At 36.6% G+C, this 20,956-nt stretch overlaps 1 pseudogene; it reads left to right on the top strand.

The window, feature by feature from the left end:
• Positions 1 to 4,230: 4,230 nt before the first annotated feature.
• LOC132637592 (xylulose kinase 2-like) lies at positions 4,231 to 6,967 on the top strand (annotated as a pseudogene).
• The last annotated feature ends 13,989 nt before the right edge of the window (positions 6,968 to 20,956 follow it).

The following is a 20,956-nucleotide window of genomic DNA, read 5'->3' as shown; positions in this document are numbered from 1 at the left end:
TGAATAAGTCCGTGCTTCACACGGTTATAAAAAATTCAAATGGAGTGTTGAACTTTTTATATGATTTAATGAAGATAGAAGACAAAAATTTCATGTATATAAATTGAAAAAAAACAAATTTATATATAAATATCTTAGTAAAATTAGAGCTTAGATGGACGATATTTTCACTATTAGATTTTCTTTAAAGAAGAAAAACAAAAGTGAAAATTTCATAAATGACTACATTTTAAAAAAATCGGGCATAACTACATTTTGCTTATTAACAGCTCATAGCAAACAACTAGATGGGTCCAGCGAATTTTTTTCAGTGTATTCATAATAGGTTCTCGCTGTATTAAATTCGAATGTATTTAAATTAAATTGTATTTCGCTGTATTCAATTCGTGTGTATTCAATTCGGCTGTATTCATTCGTAACTACTTTTACATTGTAATCAACTTATTGTATTTAAATGCGGTTGTATTCAAACAACATAAATGCAAAATACGATAGGATATTCAGTTGTATTCAAAATTCAATGTATTCATTTGTATACAAAAAAATCTCTTTCGAAAATACAAGCGAAAAATACATAAAAGAAACACTCTATTTTACATTAATAAATAACGAATACACTGAAATAACTAATAAATAACGAATACACTAAAATAAACTCAGATCTGAGATACAAAAAAAAAATACACTCAGATTTTTCAGATTTGAGATACAAGAAATAAATACATATGGATCTGAGATACAAGAAATAAAATACACTTAGATCTGAGAAAATATACTCAGATCGGAAAAAAATCGACTTTGGTACGAGGCCATGAATTACATGTCATATGGATGCCATCGATTCCTTCTGCATCTGGTTGTGCCATCTCTGTTGCCATTGATCTGATTAGGGGAAAAAGGGGTTACCTTAGTGATCGAAATTCGGGGGGTATTCGAATACCCAGAATTACAAAAAGAAGTTGTGTGTGAATTGGCGCGACCCCTAAAGGGAGAGATGGGGGTGGGGTGGCTGAGGGGTAGAGAGGAGAGAGATATACAAGCACAAAGGTTAGAGAAGAAGGGGGATGAAGGAAATACTTTGGCTATCGATTGGAGTGCCAGAGTTGAGGAAGAAGAAAGGGAGGGTTGAGGGAAAAGAATGATACAGTAGGTGAAAGTGCAAGAGAGGGGTGAATTGTAACTTTTTCGTTTTATTAGTCGACTAAGTGAGACTAGTAGTCGACTGTTAACTCAGTGAATGCTAAAGTAAAATGCAGTAGGTAAATGACACCAGATATTTTATATTGGTTCAGATTCAATATAAATCTTAATCCAGTCCCCTTGGAGTGCAAGGTACGTGTTCTCTGCAGCTCTTTTGTAAAATGTTTCGTACAAGGGTGATTTGAATGAAGCTCCTACGTCTACACTCAAAACACTCGTAGTCTTTTTTATACAATGCCTCACACACTATACTATGTCTCTCCTTTTTTTTTTTTTTTTTTGCACTATAGATCACTCAGAAATACAATGTTTGTGAAAAGTAAAGTAGAGAGCTTGAGAGAATGAGACTAAGGTATGTTTTTCTTGTTTTGTGAAGCCGCCTTTTATGGTTGTTCAGGCTCTTCACGCAGTGATATCAACCCAAGGGATTTGATCCTTGGAAAAAGGAATTGGTGATCCTATTTCCAAGAATAAGGTTAGAGTTGTTTAATGCGTCTTGATGGTCTTTCCTTACGTGATGGAACTGCATCTTCAATCAAGAAGATTGTTACACTTGATTGAATATTTCTCCTTTAATGCGGCAGATCCTATACTCTTCTTTCCTTCCTTGAACTTGATTTGTACTACTTCCTTAGCTGTAAGTATCTCTTTTAGCCACCGAAATATACACCATATATTTGTGCCTTGTTGAAGGGTTGAAGAATATTTCTTGTGTAAGCCCATCTTGCATGTGCGTCTGTTGGGCTTCTCACTGGATCTATGGGCTTTTTCATTCCGTGGTTCACACATGTAGTCAACTTCCTTGATATCCTTGCTGCTCGTACTTAGTTTAATTTCTATACTTACACAATTAAAATTGTCATCATTAAAACTTGACACTAACAGTGGGAAGGAACAGTATATTAAGAGGTATTAGTTATCTTGTGTAATTGACATACAATATTTAGCTATGAGATATAATTTGGACAAAATATAGCTACGAAATATAAATAAGGCCTAATATTTTCTATACCATGTAAATTTCCCAAAAAAAAAATTCTCAAGAAACTTTTCTTCTTTTTAAACAACTTGAGAATTATATTCTTTTATTTGTTTTTTTTTTCTCTCCTTTTATATTCTTTCATTAACTTCCCTCTCGATTCTCCTACTCCATAAGAGCCATATAGATGAAACCCCAGTAAAGAATAAAATGAAGTCACACTAAAAGTAAAATATGATAAGCAATCCATGAATACTTCTTAAAACACTACAGAGCCACTTCATAAGCTACAGAAACTCAATTTCTATTTCATTTTCTTCTCAGAATGTAAAGAGAGATGAAAAAGATAAAAGAACTACATAGAACCCCAAAATAAATAATTATAACCCACTGAAAAAATAGAATACTTTCAGATGTCAGTTTTCTTTACAAATGTTGAAGTCTACATATTAGCTGAAATTCACTAAACTTAAAAGAAAAAAGAAATTATTGTATAAAAGAATATCATTTCCATTTTCTCCCCTAACACGAGGAAAACGAAATAAAATTAGATCAAACAAATTCAATCAAGAAGAGTGAAACTTTATACCCAAAAATAAATCACCCTGTTATTCTTTCTTGGATTCAACATCATTAATTTCTTTATCAGTTGTTTATTCAGTCCAGAGATAAATTAGGTAGCTAGTGAATTCAGAATACCTTTTACCAGATCTTTCTCTTTTCTTCCAAGTACTCCAACTGCAGGTTAATTAGTGTCATCAATACAAGTTAATTAACAGATACACATATAAACAGACAAAAATGGAGGATGATTTAGTCGGAAAAAATAAAAAGATATACTAATTGAACAAAGCAGGAGTATATCATTTCCTCTAAATTTGTAAAAGACGTTAAAACAGTTGAATTTTTCCAATATATCTCTGCGTGATTAAGATGAATCCATATGAGTCTTCATTTTTTCATCCTGGATTCTTCTCCAGGTGGTGAAAGAATTGTGTCTACCTTTTGAGAAATTGATAACGGAAATAATAGACATAATATATGTTCTTCCTCCTATAATTGTAAGTATAGTAGGAGAGGAATACACCGAAATTAAATTAAATTGAAGTATGAGTAGTGGGGAAGAAACATGGGTATGATGTTACATCACTACTAAAAAAAACAGGTTTTACCCACCTCAAAAAACCGACCTCAGTTGAGGTCGGAAAAAAACCGACCTCATGAGGTCGGTAAAGTCGTAATATTTATTTTTTAATTTTTTTTAAAATAAACCAACCTTATGAGGTCAGTAATATTGTACCAAAATTTGAAAAAATAATGTACCGATTTCACTAGGTCAGAAATTTATTTGATGATAAATATTATAACTTTATTTTTAATTTAAAAGAATACCGACCTCACGAGGTCAGTATTATTTTAAATAAAAAATAAAATTATTAAATATACCGACCTCATGAGGTCGGTATATTTTGTCAAAAAATAATTATTTAAGTTACCGACCTCGTGAGGTCGATAAATATAATTAAAAAAAAATCTTATCACTTAATTTATTAACCCTTTGTTCCTTTACCCCCATTTTTACTTTTCACTCAAAATTTAAAACCCCCACGCCCCCTCTCCCGCCCACTCCTCTCTCTTTCCTCCTTTCACCACCACCGTATCCTCACCCACATCGTCGTACCTTCGCCGATAGCCAGCTCCGCCGCCAGCCAGCTAGATCCGGCTTCGTCGCCACCACCATCTATTCCAGGTATGTTTTTTAATTGCTTGGGTTCTAGTTTAGGGTTCTTCAAGACACATTTAGTTTTTTGCTTCTTTGGTAAGTTTCTCACTGATTTGGTTTTATGAGTTAGTGTATTTGGCTGATTATAGCTGGAAACGTTAATGCGCATTGGTTTTTTGCTCCATTTTTTTGTGGGTCTTGTTGATTATTTTTTGGGTTATAGTTAAACGAAATTAATATTAGTGACCAGTGATTACTGTTATAATTTTGGCTGTAATTTATTTCCAGCTCCTGTATCTTGTTCAAACGAGCATTTAGTCGTAACTCTATGGCATTTAGGTAATGGAAACATCTAGTTTTTAAACTAAGCAAAAGAATATTTTCTCTTTTTCCACTGGATTTGTAGAAGTATAAGCATGTTTAGGTTAGTCTTGTATTGAGTAGCTAAAAGTTATTTTCTTACTGGTAATTCGATTTATATTACTTTATTTTTTGTTTTAACTTGGCTGCTTATTTACCCTTTTGAAAGATCTGTTTGTTTTTCTTGTTGTGGGTGTTACATATTTTCTGTCTTATCATAATTTGGGATTTTTTTACCAGAGTGGAACTGTGGTTCTTTGTTGAGAGAGAGCTGATTTTAGCTATGGAAAATTACATTACTAGATTGAGAATTTTGAAAAAAAAAATGTAGTCTTTACATTCTTGTTCTTTTTAAAAAAAAAAAAGGTGGGGGTGTTAATGATTCTTGATGTTTGATAACTCATTTCCATATTGCTTCTTGGTTTTGATTATGAATAGGTGCTTTGTGTGCTTTTGGATCTTGAAATCGTAAAGGTGTCACATAAATTGGGAGAGAGGGAGCAATGTGTTAGGTTTATTATCAACTGGGTATTTGTGATTTCAAGAAAAATAAAGTAATTGGGTCATGTGTGATTTTTTGTTTCTGTTTTTGTGGATTATCAGGTCACTGAAGGCTACTGTGCTTGATGCCAATCTGAATATTGTGGCTGCAGAATTGATTAATTTCGATTCTGAGTTATCTCATTACAAAACTGAAGGTGGCGTTTATCGCGACCCGTTAGTAAATGGAAGAATTGTTTCACCCACATTAATGTGGGTAGAGGCATTTGAATTGATTCTTCAAAGACTCGAAAAATCATCAAAATTGGATTTTGGGAAAATTGCTGCTGTTTCTGGTAGTGGACAGCAACATGGTAGTGTATATTGGAAAAAAGGCAGTGCTTCAATATTATCGTCTCTAGACTCTAAGAAATCATTGGTAGAGCAACTAAATAATGCTTTTTCGACAAAAGAATCTCCAATATGGATGGACAGCAGAACGACGGAACAATGCAAGGCGATAGAAAAGTTGTTGGAGGGGCAATGAAGTTGTCTAGACTTACCGGTTCTCGTGCATACGAGAGATTTACCGGTCCGCAGATCCGTAGATTTTTTGAGACACAACCAGAAGTTTATAATAATACTGAGAGGATCTCCCTTATTAGCTCCTTTATGGCATCTTTGCTTATTGGGGGCTATGCTAGCATTGATCATACTGACGGTGCAGGGATGAATTTGATGGATATTAAGCAGAGAGCGTGGTCCGAAATCATTTTGAAGGTAATAGCACTTCTTGGTGAATGTTATGTGTTTTTGAAGAAATTAGTGCTTATCTATTTTAATCATTGTTAGATTTTCAGTGAATGTTAGTTTTGTTGGTTGGTTAATTTGTGCTTTACTTGGTTCTCCAGGCCACAGCTCCTGGTTTGGAGGAAAAGCTTGGAAAACTAGCTCCTGCACATGCTATTGCTGGACCTATTGCTTCCTATTTTGTGGAGAGGTAGATCTTTTTCCTTGCTTTAAACTCCAACTCATCAGAAGAAATATAAAGCATTTTGTTTTCTCGAAATCAGTGAGGCTTCTTGTTAAGCCCCTTTGTGTCCTTACCGAGGAAGACACTAGTGATGATGAAAAATTGATAGTCTGCTCTTCTTTATGGAGATTACAAATGATTACAGATTTTCGTTATACCATTATTGTATCCCATGGTTTCTGTTCTTTATTCATACTTGATATTTGATAATGATCAGAAAACAAACACAAATCGTGATAGTATAGTGGCTATAGACAGTGGGAGAGAGGATTTAGTAGAAACTAATCATCCATTCAATCAGGAGCTGACTAAGTGTTCGTCCGAACCCAGTAACTTTGGCTTAGACACTAAGTTAAAAAATTCACTAAATTAGTGTACATAATAGAATATGGACCCAGTAAAACGGCCATGGTAGGATACCGAACTAGTAAATATCAAAAAAAGAGTTTGTTAATTAAATACCATATTTTGATGGTTAAGTGACGAAGGAGAAGAGAGATAGCATCCCGACTGGCTAGCGATGAGGAGAAAAGAATCCCAATGTATGTTCAAATTCTGGATCCACATCTGTGCATTCAATTCAATGTCTCTATTGGCCTCTTCTCTGTTCTTGCTGGTGAAGTGGTTAGAGAAGCACTTTGATTTAGCTGGGTTCACAATGTTATCTGCCAAAACCTCTTTGCTCTTTTTTAGGTGTTAGTATAGAACTATAGATACATTTCCTTATATTTTCTATCTGCGAGTTAAATCTTCCATTTATTTCATTTTCATTTAAAAAAGTTGGTAATTTATTTCATTTTCTTTATTAATTACTCAATTATTCTTTTTGCAGGAACTCAAACAAGGGAGGATATTGCCTCAATATGAGACATTCAGAATCACTCATGTGAAGAAGAAGAATAAGAAAAAAAAAACAGTGAAGAACCCGAAGAATGGATTTGTGGATTGTGTAAGTGTTTTGTGGATGTTTGTGAGGGGTGAAGTAGTCTAATGTTGTAGACTAACTTAGTCTAATGTTGTAGACTAACTTAGTGTAGATCTACTAGTTTAATGTTTTGTGGATGTTTGCAAAGGTTGTGAAGTAGTTTAATGTTGTGTAGATGTTTGCGAATGTTGAAGTAGCTTAATGTCTCTTCGGAATGTTTGAATGACGTTTTGATTCAACTTTGAAGTAGTTTCGAATTGAATTTGACGTATTATTGGTTGTAATATATGTGTTTATTGAAGTAGCTTAATGTTTTATGTTTTTCAGTACTTTGGTGAATTGTTGGCAGCTATTTGAGCTGGTTTTAGTTGAATATAAAATTGTTTCATCTTGATAGGGGGGCGGCTGGAATAGCAGCTGGATCCTACCAAATTTTTTGCAGAATACCGACCTCACGAGGTCTGTTTTCTGCAAAACTTTCCAAGAAATTGCAAATTACCGACCTCATGAGGTCGGTTTTATGCATAATATTTCCAGAAATTGCAAAGTACTTTTATGCAAAATATTCCCAGAAATTGCAAATTACCGACTTCATGAGGTCGATTTTCTGCAAAATTATCTAGAAATTGCAAATTATCTAAAACAATATATCATATATTCATATAAACTCATATCATTATATTATTAATATAATTTACCGACCTAATGAGGTCGGTATTTTATTTAATTAATACCCGGCTAAAAAAAAATTACCGACCTCATGAGGTCGGTTTTTTGCGACCTCATGAGGTCGGTAATAATTCCGACCCACTATTTTCCGACCTGATTTTGAGGTCGTTTTTTGCCCAAAACCGACCTCATGAGGTCGGAAATTGCCTTTTTTTTTTTGTCGGAAAATCCTATTTTTTTAGTAGTGCATTTGATGAAATAATGAAATTTAATAGGGAAGGAAAGTAATTGAAAGTATTATATTCTTAAATGTCTGTTCCTTTTAATTGAGCAATGAATATGGATAATTATATATTTATTAATAGCGTAATTTTAATTTTCAGCTATTATTTTGAAAGAAATATAAGAGAAAAAGGTCAAAATTTGACAAAAAAGATAAATATCAATGGTGGCCTAAGAGAGGTGTCACATCACCTCCTCAATTCCTAACTTCTCACCAAACCTATATATTGAGGTGAAACCGTAATGAAATTTAAGTTATAACGCATTATGAAAGATTAGTTACTGAAAATTTTAGATAATTTTTTTTTTGTTTTGTTTAAAAAAAAAATGGGAATAGGCAAAAAAAAAAAAAAAAATCTGACTTATGGTATTATTTCAAATACTAAGATTTCAATAAAGAAAAGCGATAAAGAATTTTGATAAAATAAGCTCTGTACGTACATATTTACATAAAAGCAGTTTTTATTATTTACAAAAGAAAAACATAGTGCTTAATAATTAATCTAAAGATAAGCAAATAGCAATTTAGTCACACTAAAGAAGATGTCAAACTTAATTCAACACCTTTAAATTAAGCAATTCTAAGCTTTATCAAAACTCAAACAAATTCAAGAAGATTGATTAGATTTTTTTTTTTTTTGGGTTTTCCTGTCATTCAATATCTATATTAGGGTTCAACTTATTTAGATTCTCGCAACATAACATCCATTAAAAGGGAAAAGTGTTCTCTACAAAAAATATTTACATATCCAAAGCTCGAATTCGAAACATCTAGTTAAGGAGGGAGGGATTCTATCCATTCCTTTTCGGTTTGAGCACCTATAATATAAGAAAAAATCAACTAAAGTTATTGATAATATAATATCAAAGAAGAAAAAAGTTTAAATGCCAAGTAGGATGATGACCTCCTAGCTTGATGCTAAAGAACGTTTTCCTTGTTTAACCCAACGGGACACCTCTTGGATCAAAATTACCAACAAAAATTACTGATAATATAATATCAGAGAAGAAAAAAGTTTAAATACCAAATAGGATGATGACCTCCTAGCTTTCTTAATTAAATATATTCGAAACATCTAGTTAAAGAGGGAGGGATTCTATCCATTCCTTTTCGGTTTGAGCACCTATAATATAAGAAAAAATCAACTAAAGTTACTGATAATATAATATCAAAGAAGAAAAAAGTTTAAATGCCAAGTAGGATGATGACCTCCTAGCTTGATGCTAAAGAACGTTTTCCTTGTTTAACCAAACGGGACACCTCTTGGATCAAAATTACCAACAAAAATTACTATAATATAGTATCAAAGAAGAAAAAAGTTTAAATACCAAATAGGATGATGACCTCCTAGCTTTCTTAATTAAACTAGTTATGTGAGGCCCGTGCTAAGCTCGGACCCAAACTCAAGATATAAAAGTAGATATTTTAACTAAAAAAATATAATCTGTGTTAGTACAAGTGTACAACAACAACAACAACAACAACCATATACCCATTGTAGTCCCACAAGTGGGTAATTATATAAAAGCAAAATTTTCATTCCACTGCTTTAATATTTTAACTTCCATTTTGATAAAATTATTTACTTCAAATCAAATGCGGAGCCAGAATTTGACATTTATAACTTATGTATCCTAATTTTCTGAAGTTATTTAGTTCTAAATAAATAATCTATACATAGTTAATGAACTTTTAAGACAAATACATAATTTAACTTGTGCAGCGGATGGAGCTGCTCCTCTCTTAATTAGGGATTAGGGGTTCGAACATGGATATGGAAAAAATCTTTGGAGGAAGCGTTCCCTCCGAATAGGCGCGATACAGTGCTAATTATCTAGATTAATTGGGCTTAAATGCGGATATCGAGCACGAACCAGAAAATCAAAGAACATGAAAAATGAGGTAGAAGGTTCGATAGCTTTTGAAAAGTAGACCTTAAAAATAAAAAATAAAAAAATTGACTTAAATAAATAAGATTAGGACCTAAAAGTAATTAATTAATTTTTTTTTAAAGAATTAGAAATTATTGTGAGGACTACAAAAGTCCCCAGGTTCGATAGCTTTTGAAAAGTAGACCTTAAAAATAAAAAATAAAAAAATTTACTTAAATAAATAAAATCAAGACATAAAAGTAATTAATTAAAAAGTTTTTAAAAATTTGGGAAACTCTCGTGAGGACTACAAAAGTCCTCACATTCCCTCTTATATTATATAGTAATATGGTGACATCTACAAAACAAAACAAAAAAATTGAAAGCAACGATATATTGATAAGGTTTTAAGCTCAAAATTAAAAATCTTCACAAATTCTTTTTTTAAAAGTTTCGACAAGAAAATGAAAATTACCTCAGCAGTATTTCGGATAATGAACAGATGGACCCAAAGAAATGTTTTGTGAAAGCATGAACTAACACCTGCATAACGGGGAAGAAAAGACAACCCCATTAATCAACGTCCGCATAGCAACTGGTAAGAAGCGATAGAACACAAAGATTGCTCATTGCACCCAAATGCAGTCATACGATCAATTATTGGTAAGAGCATTTACCAGATAATTAAGGAGAAGCCGAAGAGACTAAACTTATCACAATGATTTCTTTTGTGGTGTGGGTTATAACTATTCATTTCAGTTAATTCATACTCTCTGTCCCAAAAAGATTGTCCCCCTTTCCTTTTTAGTGTGTCCCAAAAAGATTGTTCCCTTTCTATATTTAGAAATAATTTAACTTTATGAGATGATTTATAGCCACACAAATATCTAAGGCTTGTTTTGGTCCACACATTTCAAAAGTCTTCCTTTATTTTTTAAACTTTGTGTCAAGTCAAAAGAGAATAATCTTTTTGAGACGGAGGGAGTATTAGAATACAAATTCATCTTGTAACTGAAACTTTACGTGAGAATATATAGTATTAAATAGGGGCGGGGCCAAATATGAGACCTGTAACTGAAAGCTTAAACAAAACTGAAAGAGAATTCAATAATAGTAGCTTTTGTAATTTTTTTTATTTAGAGAATTGAGATAAGAGAATAAAATGCAAAATTCTAAGAAAAAAGATAAATATCAATAGTGACCATAGAGAGGTGTCACATCACCTTGTCTATTCTTACCTTTATATTATATATAAACTTGCATGGTTGGACCGGATTTAATTACTTTTAACTATTGGAAAGAAAACAAGATTGTTTCTAAACTATTCAGATAAATAATTACCTGATGATTGGTTAAAATTAATTAGTCCTATTAAATAATTAATGGGTACTAGGTTTGGCAGTTGACTGCTTGACTTCTTGTAGAGTAGTCAACAGGGATTGGTAGATTTTTTTTTTTGTTAGTTTTTATTTTATTACATAGTGGGTGGGGGAAGAAATGGGAGAAGGGATTACAATGTAGGAATTCGAATCTCACCAATAAGGTGCAAGTTTAGGTAGCCAACCAATTGAGCTACTAAGACCTCTACAGTAGGGATTGGTAAAAATGATTTAAACCAGAGGGAAATATTTACTCGAGCTGCACCAATGCAATTAGTAGAGTAGTTAAATATTCCTTCAGTTTTAATTTACACAAAAACATGTTACTTTTAATATTTAGTATTTTTAACTTTTAACATTTCACACGATGTATTTAAGATCATAAGATTTAAAAAATATTTTTGCTATATTATAGCCATTTTAGTTTAACACCATAAAATTCATAATCTACTTTATTTTCTTAAATTTCATATTCAATCAAACAAGACGTACACATAAAATAAAATGAATGGAGTAATTAAATACATATTCTCTTACACATAAATATAAGAATACATATATGTTAAATATTCCTTCAGTTTTAATTTACACAAAAACATGTTACTTTTAATATTTAGTATTTTTAACTTTTAACATTTCACACGATGTATTTAAGACCATAAGATTTAAAAAATATTTTTGCTATATTATACACATTTTAGTTTGACACCATAAAATTCATAATCTACTTTATTTTCTTAAACTGCATATTCAATCAAACAAGACGTACACATAAAATAAAATGAATGGAGTAATTAAATACATATTCTCTTACACAAAAATATAAGAATATATATATATATATATATATATATATATATATATATATATATATATATATATATATATATATATATATATATATATATATATCACTTAATTATTGTAAATTAGTATGATTTTGTATAAACACTACTTCCTCTGTATACCAAAATAAGTGTCACCTTAGTAAATAAAATATGTCCCAAAATAAGTATCAACTTAGGAATTCAAGACAAGAATTAGCAAGTGTTTTCAATTATGCCCTTAGCATTAAAGAAGTAATCATCTTTAATATTGCTTAATTCTCAAAACAATATCTAATAAATAGGAGTAGTTTAGTAAACTCCACTTTGTATTTATTGATTTTTTAATGGGCGTGATTTTTGCTAAGGTGACACTTATTTTGGAACCGAGGGACTAGTTGTGAGTATATTTTACCCAAATATTTGTAAAGAATTTTAATGAGAAAAAAGGAATCCTAAATTTAATAACTTTCTTTTTTATGTTCTCTTTTAACAAATCTTTATTTTTACATATAAAATATCTGAAAATAACATATAAGAGATTTTTGCAAAATCATTTTTTCTTCCGTTCAAATTATAAATGGCGTACTATGTCTAACCATTTCCTCCACCATATAACTAACGGGTACTAAATGTTTGAAGTCCAACTTCTTTGTAGTTTTGACAATAGTAAAAACTTATCCGCATCGGGTGTTTACACCTAATCAATAAATAAATGACACATGTCACTTTATTTAACTACAATTATTAATACTTAACAATAGTTATCAACCATATATTTTGCACATATCATAAATATATAAAATAAAATTTAAATAACTTAACAATCTTGCAAATCACCACTATTAACAGCAACGTAATTGCTACCATCTACAACTATCTTTGCTCGTGTAGATTAACTTCTTTAATTTGAATATTCATACTGCTCAACTTTTACAGTTTTTTTTTTTTTTTTTGGTAATATATCATGTTTAAGTGCTTTGTCGTTGGAAGTCAACTAACTTTTTCAGTCAACTTTTTTTTTTTTAATATCTCACCATTTTAACCTTATAAAAAAATACTTTACTTTTATATACCCTCCATATCACACGTCTGAAGACTAACAGAACAAAATACAATCATCTTTTGCGAAAGGTTACCATAAAGAAGAAGTGTAGGAAGTTAAAGAAAGAAGAAGGCGTTCTGGAAATTAAAGAAAGAAGAGGTAGGTGTAACCCTAAGTCTTTCTACGTTTGATAGCATGATTTTACTTCCTTTTAGGTTAATTGGTATTTACTTCTTTTTTTTAATTTTCTTTTTTAAAATAAGACTCCTAATAAATTTTAGTTTGTCTTCTGTAGTTAACTACGTTGGGTGTATACACCTCGTGTGGGTAAGTTTTTACAATGGTAAAACTTATCGGCACTGAGTGTTTACACCTAATCAATAAACAAATGACATGTATCACTTTATTGAACTATAATTATTAATAAGTGTGATAAGTTTTTACCTAAGGGAACAAGAGAACATAAAAATATAAGCTCATCACCTCAAACTTTTTGATCAAACGACTTTCATGTAGGAATCTCATGTGAAACCTACCGTATGGAAGAATATCCATTGAGATAGATTATTGCTATTCACATTTCGCTCATTGATGTGGATGTTGGGCTCCCCGCTCCTGTTTAGAAGAACAACTCCTAAAAGTTGTAGGCATATTGATTTGGTGGAAATTACAAAGGTGATCTAAAAAATTACTAAATTGTATACGGTAAAAATCGGATATATGCTAGACCGGTGAGACCGGAGACCGAGGGAAAAAGAAACAAGCACGAGCACGAAGACTTTCTTTTGGGACCGGAGGAGTGCTTGGTCCGAAGAAAGCGAAGGACATCGTTTGATCTAGTTTCTCCATAGCCGAGCTGATCGTGGCCGTTGGTCGGGTTGATCGTGGCCGTTGGTCCGGGTGATCCGTTACACAATTGCCACGCGTCAATACTGTTCTGCCACATTGTACTACCAATCGTACGGGTGTCAGACTGTACGACCCAACCTTATCCTTTTTCGGCTTTTTCTTTATTCAAAAGGGCTTATGTTGTAAGAGGCCCATAAGGCAAAGCTATAAATAGGAGACATTATTTTACTTTCAAGGGTTGGCTTCTTGAGTTCTAGAACATTTGTAATAGCAAAAAATATATAAATCTCTCCCTCTCAATATCTGATTTTGGTCCGGATTTGTTGTGTTCTTCTTTAGATTTGTTCAATCAAACGATATTCAATATATTGGCACATACGTTTAGTGTAAATCATCGATTACTATTTAGATTATTCACAGTTGATCCTACTCCATTTTTCTCTCAATCAAAAATAGATTAAAGTTCAACCACATATCCTATACCTCACTCATAAATTTAATTGATTATCCAAATTTGGGGTAAACAGTTTGGCGCCCACCGTGGGGCTAGGATAATAGTGGTCTTTGATCTTGGTTTCTATCTTTACCCGTCAGAATCAAAAATATATTTTGTTCGTCTCTGTGAAAACGGACCAAATGGCTAACAGCGGACAATCTGATCACGTCAACAACAACGAGATTGTGGCCGAAAATGAAGACAGTGGGTCACGAGGATTACCAGCAAACCCCGCTGACCCGAACCCCGTTAATTTGAGGGAGGGCCTCAACCGGCAAAACACCATGAACCAGGAGAATGCCGCCCAGCCGGCCACCGATCCTCTAAACACTCAAAATTCAATTACTTTGTCCCGGACACAGGGCTGGAAAGAATCGGATACCCCAAATGATAATATTGACTTACGTTTAATTTTTGAAATGTTGCAGGAACAGAGAGCAGCGATTGCCGAACAAGGAATCGCAATAGCCCAATTGCAAAATAGAAGAGATAAAACGATCCCGGAGAAGGCGAAGGGTGTTGCTGAACCCAGAAGGGATGAGGCACGGATGGTTGAGAGCAACGGGTTTGGAGCTGGTTCATCCATCGAGGTTCTGAGAATTCTCAAAACATTGGAGAAGCGGGTAGACTCGACCGAAAAGAAGGTGGAAACATATAACTCTCGGGTGGATCAAATACCGGGGGCTCCGCCTATTCTGAAAGGACCGGATTCGAAGAGGTACATTCAGAGGCCTTTTCCTCCGAGTGCGGCTCCGAAATTGATCCCGAAGAGGTTCAAGATGCCGGATATCCAGAAATATGACGGCACAACGGACCCTCAGGAACACGTGACTTCATACACCTGCGCCATAAAAGGCAATGATGTGGAAGAGGATGAAATTGAGTCCGTGTTGCTAAAAAGGTTCGGGGAGACTCTGTCAAAGGGAGCATTGACTTGGTACGACCATCTGCCCGAGCATTCGATCACTTATTTCGAAATGCTCGCCGATACTTTCATAAAAGCTCACGCCGATGCCAAAAAGGTGCGGGCCCGTAAGGCAGATATTTTCCGTATAGCCCAAAGAGACAATGAGTTATTGCGTGAATTTGTCAACCGATTCCAAAGGGAACGAATGGAGCTCCCTCCGGTTCCGGAGGAATGGGCTGCACAAGCTTTCACAAAGGGGCTCAATCCTCGGAGCTCGACGGCTTCGTTCAAATTAAAGGAAAACTTGCTGGAATACGAGGCTGTGACCTGGGCGGATGTCCATAACCGATATGAGTCAAATATTCGGGTGGAGGATGACCAACTCGAGCTTCCCCCGGGGCCCGTGAATCTGAACAAAAGTTTGGAAAGACCAAGGAAGAACTACGAACCAGAGGCCAGATCATCGAGGGAAAGGTATCAGCCATATTCTCATTCGAAAAAACCAAGCTTCAGGTCGGAAAAATCAAGGGTTGGCCCGAGTCATTTCTCCGGTCGGGGTGATAAACGGGCCGAGCGCCTATCGAACAGTCGGGGTCTCTCATTCAGGAGCGATGCCGGAAGCTCGGCCAGCAACAAAGACTTCCCGAGGATATCGAAGTACAACTTCAATGTCAACACTTCGGACCTCGTCTCGGCTATTGGCCGTATAGCAGATGTAAGATGGCTGAGACCACTAAGGTCGGATCCGGGCCAACGAGACCCGAGCGTAATGTGTGAATATCATAGAAGTCATGGACACAGAACTGAAGATTATCGCCAGCTAAAAGAGGAGGTGGCTCGGGTTACTAAAGAACGGCCATCTCCGAGAATTGCTAAGTGAACGAGCCAAAAGTCACTACAAGGAAAGGGAGACTCATAAACGGGCAGAACCAGTGGAACCTCAGCATATAATCAACATGATAATCAGGGGTACCGATACCCCACGAGGGCCGGTGATGAAACGGACCAAGGTTTCTATTGTGCGTGAGAAGCGCAGCCGGGATTATTTACCCGAGTGTTCCATCTCTTTCAGTAACGAGGATGCAGAAGGCATCATCCAACCGCACAATGATGCATTGGTAATCTCTATACTTATTTTTAAAACTCAAATTAAATGTATTTTGATTGATCTAGGTAGCTCGGCTAACATCATCCGGTGGAGAGTGGTCGAACAACTAAGGCTACTCGATCAGATCGTGCCGGAAGCCCGGGTACTCAGCGGGTTCAACATGGCGAGCGAAACCACAAAGGGGGAGATCTCATTGCCGGTAAACATTGATGACACTATCCAGCAAACGGTGTTCTACGTAATCGAAGGAGATATGAAGTATAATACATTGCTGGGTAGACCTTGGATACATAGTATGAGGGCCGTGCCGTCGACATTGCATCAGCTGCTGAAATTCCCGACCCCGGAAGGGATAAAAACCATCCGAGGTGAACAACCTGTTGCAAGGGAGATGTTCGCGGTCGAGGAAGCAACACCTCAGCCCAAAAAATCGGATCAAAAGAAAGAAGATTCAACCGGGGGAAAGGACACCAAATAGCAATCAAAGCACACGGGGTTGGATCCAGGGTATGAAGAGGATGATTTTGATGTACCCTGATCGTTCGACATGCCGGATGACTCGGATGCAACTAAGTCAACAGTAGAGGAGCTGGAGCAGATCATCTTGTTCGAATATCTACCGGACAGAAAGGTATACCTGAGCACGGGGTTAACCTCGGAGCTCAAGAACAAGTTAATTGAATTTCTTCGAGCTAATGCCGATTGCTTCGCATGGTCCCATATAGATATGACAGGTGTGCCACCGGAAGTAACAACTCACAAGCTCAGCTTAGATGGGAGGTTTCCCCCGGTGAAGCAGAAGAGAAGGCCCATGGCAGAGGCAAAACACGCCTTCGTAAAGGACGAGGTAATGAAGATTTTAAAAATAGGCTCTATCCGGGAGGTAAAATACCCGGACTAGCTAGCTAACGTAGTAGTGGTGCCGAAAAAAGGTAATAAATTTCGAATGTGCGTTGATTATAAGGATCTAAACAAAGCATGCCCGAAGGATTCATTTTTGTTGCCTCACATCGATAGAATGATCGATGCGACGGCCGGGCATGAGATGTTAAGTTTTCTCGATGCTTACTCCGGGTATAACCAAATTCGGATGCACCCGGGGGATCAAGGGAAAACATCCTTTATTACCCGATATGGGACTTACTGTTACAATGTCATGCCTTTTGGATTAAAAAATGCCAGTGCAACTTACCAACGCCTAATTAATGGGATGTTCGAAGAACAAATAGGGAAAACAATAGAAGTTTATATTGACGACATGGTGGTTAAGTCCCTGGAAACAGAGGACCATTTAAAGCATTTGCAGGAAACCTTCGATGTACTCCGCAAGTATATCATGAAGCTCAACCCGAAAAAATGTGCCTTCAGTGTCCGGTTTGGCAAATTTTTGGGTTTCATGGTGTCCAACCGGAGGATTGAAATCAACCCGGACATTATCAAGGCCATCGAGGATATTGAGGTGGTGAATAACGTCAAAGGAGTGCAGAGGCTCACCGGAAGGATAGCGGCGCTGAGTTGTTTCATATCGAGGTCCTCGGACAAGAGTCACCGCTTTTTCTCCTTACTGAGGAAGAAGAACGACTTTGTTTGGACACCGGAGTATCAAAGAGCTTTACAAGAATTAAAAAGATACTTGTCCAGCCCACCGCTGTTGCACACACCAAAAGCGGACGAGCAGCTTTTTCTCTACCTTGCTGTCTCCGAGGTAGCGGTAAGTGGTGTGTTGGTCCGAGAAGAATCAGGTACACAATTCCCTATATATTATGTAAGTAGAACTTTGGGGGATGCGGAGACCCGTTATCCCCACTTGGAAAAATTGGCATTGGCATTGGTAAGTGCTTCTAGAAAGCTCAAGCCCTACTTTTAATGCCATCCGATATGTGTAGTGACTACTTATCCCCTAAAAAACATCATGCATAAATCGGAATTATCGGGTATATTAACTAAAAGGGCCGTAGAAATTAGCGGATATGATATCGAATACATGCCTCGGACGGCCATCAAGTCCCAGATCTTGGCCGATTTTGTGGCGGACTTCACCCCGGCTATGGTCCCCGAGGTTGAGAAAGAACTTCTACTAACCTCGGGAAAAGCTTCAGGTATTTGGTCGCTACACACGGACGGAGCCTCGAACCTCAAAGGTTCCGGGCTAGGAATCGTCCTTAGAACCCCGGCCGGGGATGCCGTTCGACAATCCATTAGAACTGTTAAACTGACTAACAATGAAGCCGAATATGAGGCTATGATTGCAGGTTTGGAGTTACCCTGGAGTATGAGGGCCGAAATAATCGAGGCAAAGTGCGATTCTCTTTTGGTCGTTAACCAGGTGAATGGCGTCTTCGAGGTCAAGGACGAACGGATGCAAAGGTAGCTGGAAAAAATCCAAGTGATACTACACCGGTTTAAAGAGTGGACCATGCAACATGTATCGAGGGAGCAGAACAGTGAAGCCGATGCATTGGCCAATTTGGGATCTTCAGTCGAAGGGGAAGAGATCAACCCTGGGACTATGGTGCACTTGATGAATTTGGCGATAAAAAATGGACATGCTGAAATAAACACAATGGTTTAACTTGGGATTGGCGTAACAAGTACATCGAGTACTTGCGAGATGGAAAGCTCCCGAGTGACCCAAAAGAATCACGGTCACTAAGGACAAAAGCTGCGCGTTTCTGCTTGGTAGACGGCCAACTGTATCGACGGTCTTTCTTCGAACCCCTGGCCAAGTGTTTGGGTCTTGGAGAAACGGAGTATGTGATGAGAGAGGTGCACGAGGGGACCTGCGGCAACCACTCCGGTGCTGAAGCCCTGGTCCGAAAGATTATCAGAGCAGGTTATTACTGGAACCGGATGGAGGAAGATTCGAAGAATTTTGTCCGGAAATGCGACGGGTGCCAAAGACATGCCCCGATGATTCATCAGCCTGGGGAGTTGCTGCATTCGGTTGTGTCACCTTGACCTTTCATGAAGTGGGGAATGGACATCGTTGGTCCACTACCATGGGCATCGGGTACAACACGTTTTATTCTGTTTATGACTGACTATTTCTCCAAATGGGTTGAAGCGCAGGCCTTCGAAAAAATTAGAGAGAAGGAAGTCATTGACTTCATATGGGACCACATCATATGTCGTTTCGGCATCCCGGCCGAGATAACTTGTGATAATGGTCCTCAGTTCATGAGCGGCAAAGTCAATGATTTTCTCGAAGGGTTGAAGATCAAGAAAATCGTATCAACTCCATACCACCCGTGTGCGAACGGACAGGCGGAATCCACGAATAAAACAATAATTCAAAATCTGAGGAAAAGACTTGAAGCGTCAAAGCATCACTGGAGGGAAATACTACCGGAGATACTGTGGGCTTACAGAACCACATCGAAATCAAGTACGGGGGAAACACCTTTCTCGTTGTTCTACGGGGCCGAAGCCCTCATTCCCGTAGAAGTTGATGAACCGAGTCTCCGGTTCAGGTATACCACCGAGGAATCAAACGAGGAGGCTATGGCCGTAAAACTCGATCTCATGGATGAACTTCGCGAAAATGCGGTGGTCCGTATTGCAGCCCAGAAGCAGAGAATGGAGAGGTACTATAATCGGAGAGCCAATTTTCGGCATTTCTAAGTTGGGGACTTGGTGCTTCAGAAAGTTACCTTGAACACCTAGAATCCCAACGAAGGAAAATTGGGTTCGAATTGGGAAGGACCGTAAAAGATAACCGAGGTAACGGGCAAAGGATCGTATCAGCTAGAATCCATGGACGGGCAACGTTTGCGCAATAACTGGAATGTGGCTCATTTGAAGAGATACTACTGCTAAGGTATTACACCTCGTGTTTTACTATTAACCCTTCTTTTTTGCAGGAAATCGAGTACCGGATAAAGCTAGAATCTAGGTCTGAAAACACGTATTGCACTCTTTTCCTTAGTACGATTTTGTCCCAAAATGGGTTTTCCGATAAGGTTTTTAATGAGGCAACGAGTACAACATGTTACTTGACAAAGACAAGGACAAACGCCCGGAAACTCGGGGTCACACCCTACGAGTGGGGACTTAATAACGCTTACCCGGTCTTGCAGCTCGGATAAGCACTAGGGGACTATTGTACCCACATCGAGGTTCACCCCGGTTGGTGGAAACGGAGGAACTTAACAAATCAAAGCCGGACCTTCTACATTAGGTTTCGATGTAAGGACCAAACGATCAGAGTGAATCGTTTCCACACAATATTAGCTACGACAAAACCAAGACCGGACCTTCTACATTAGGTTTCAATGTAAGGACCAAACGATCAGAATGAATCGTGTCCATTTAGTATTTGTTACGGCAAAAGCAGAAGGAAAAAATTATCATATCATGTATGTACAAAATACTTGCAATACAAAAATTATCGAAAATTCAGATTACGATATTTCGGACATTTTTTGGTTAAAACACCCTACCCTGGTGATTATCGCCGTATTTCGGCATCGCTTCATGCATATACCCTATTCCGGGCACTACGGTTGAAATTCGACAAAGGCAACAAGGTCATAGTGAACCGAGCCAAAATCTTTAAACTCCCTCGAATAGGGACTGCTATATCAAATTTTGCTAAGGCTGGGATTCAGGTGTCCGAAAAACACCGGCCCTAAAAATATCCGAAAAAAACCGGCCCTAAAAATGCCTATCGTGATTCAGAGACGTCTGGATTCACAAAGCATTAGATAAGTCCCACGGGCAAAAAACTCGTTCAAATTCCCGGACAAAACGTACCGGAATAATGACTTCGAGTTTGCTTGTCCTTAAAACGGACCGACAATTCAGGCAAAAGTCATAACTGACATTC

This window comes from Lycium barbarum, chromosome 4, assembly GCF_019175385.1.
Source record: "Lycium barbarum isolate Lr01 chromosome 4, ASM1917538v2, whole genome shotgun sequence".
Classification (NCBI taxonomy): domain Eukaryota; kingdom Viridiplantae; phylum Streptophyta; class Magnoliopsida; order Solanales; family Solanaceae; genus Lycium; species Lycium barbarum.
The sequence above is the reverse complement of the archived record's forward strand: the minus strand, read 5'-3'. Positions and strand labels throughout refer to the sequence as shown.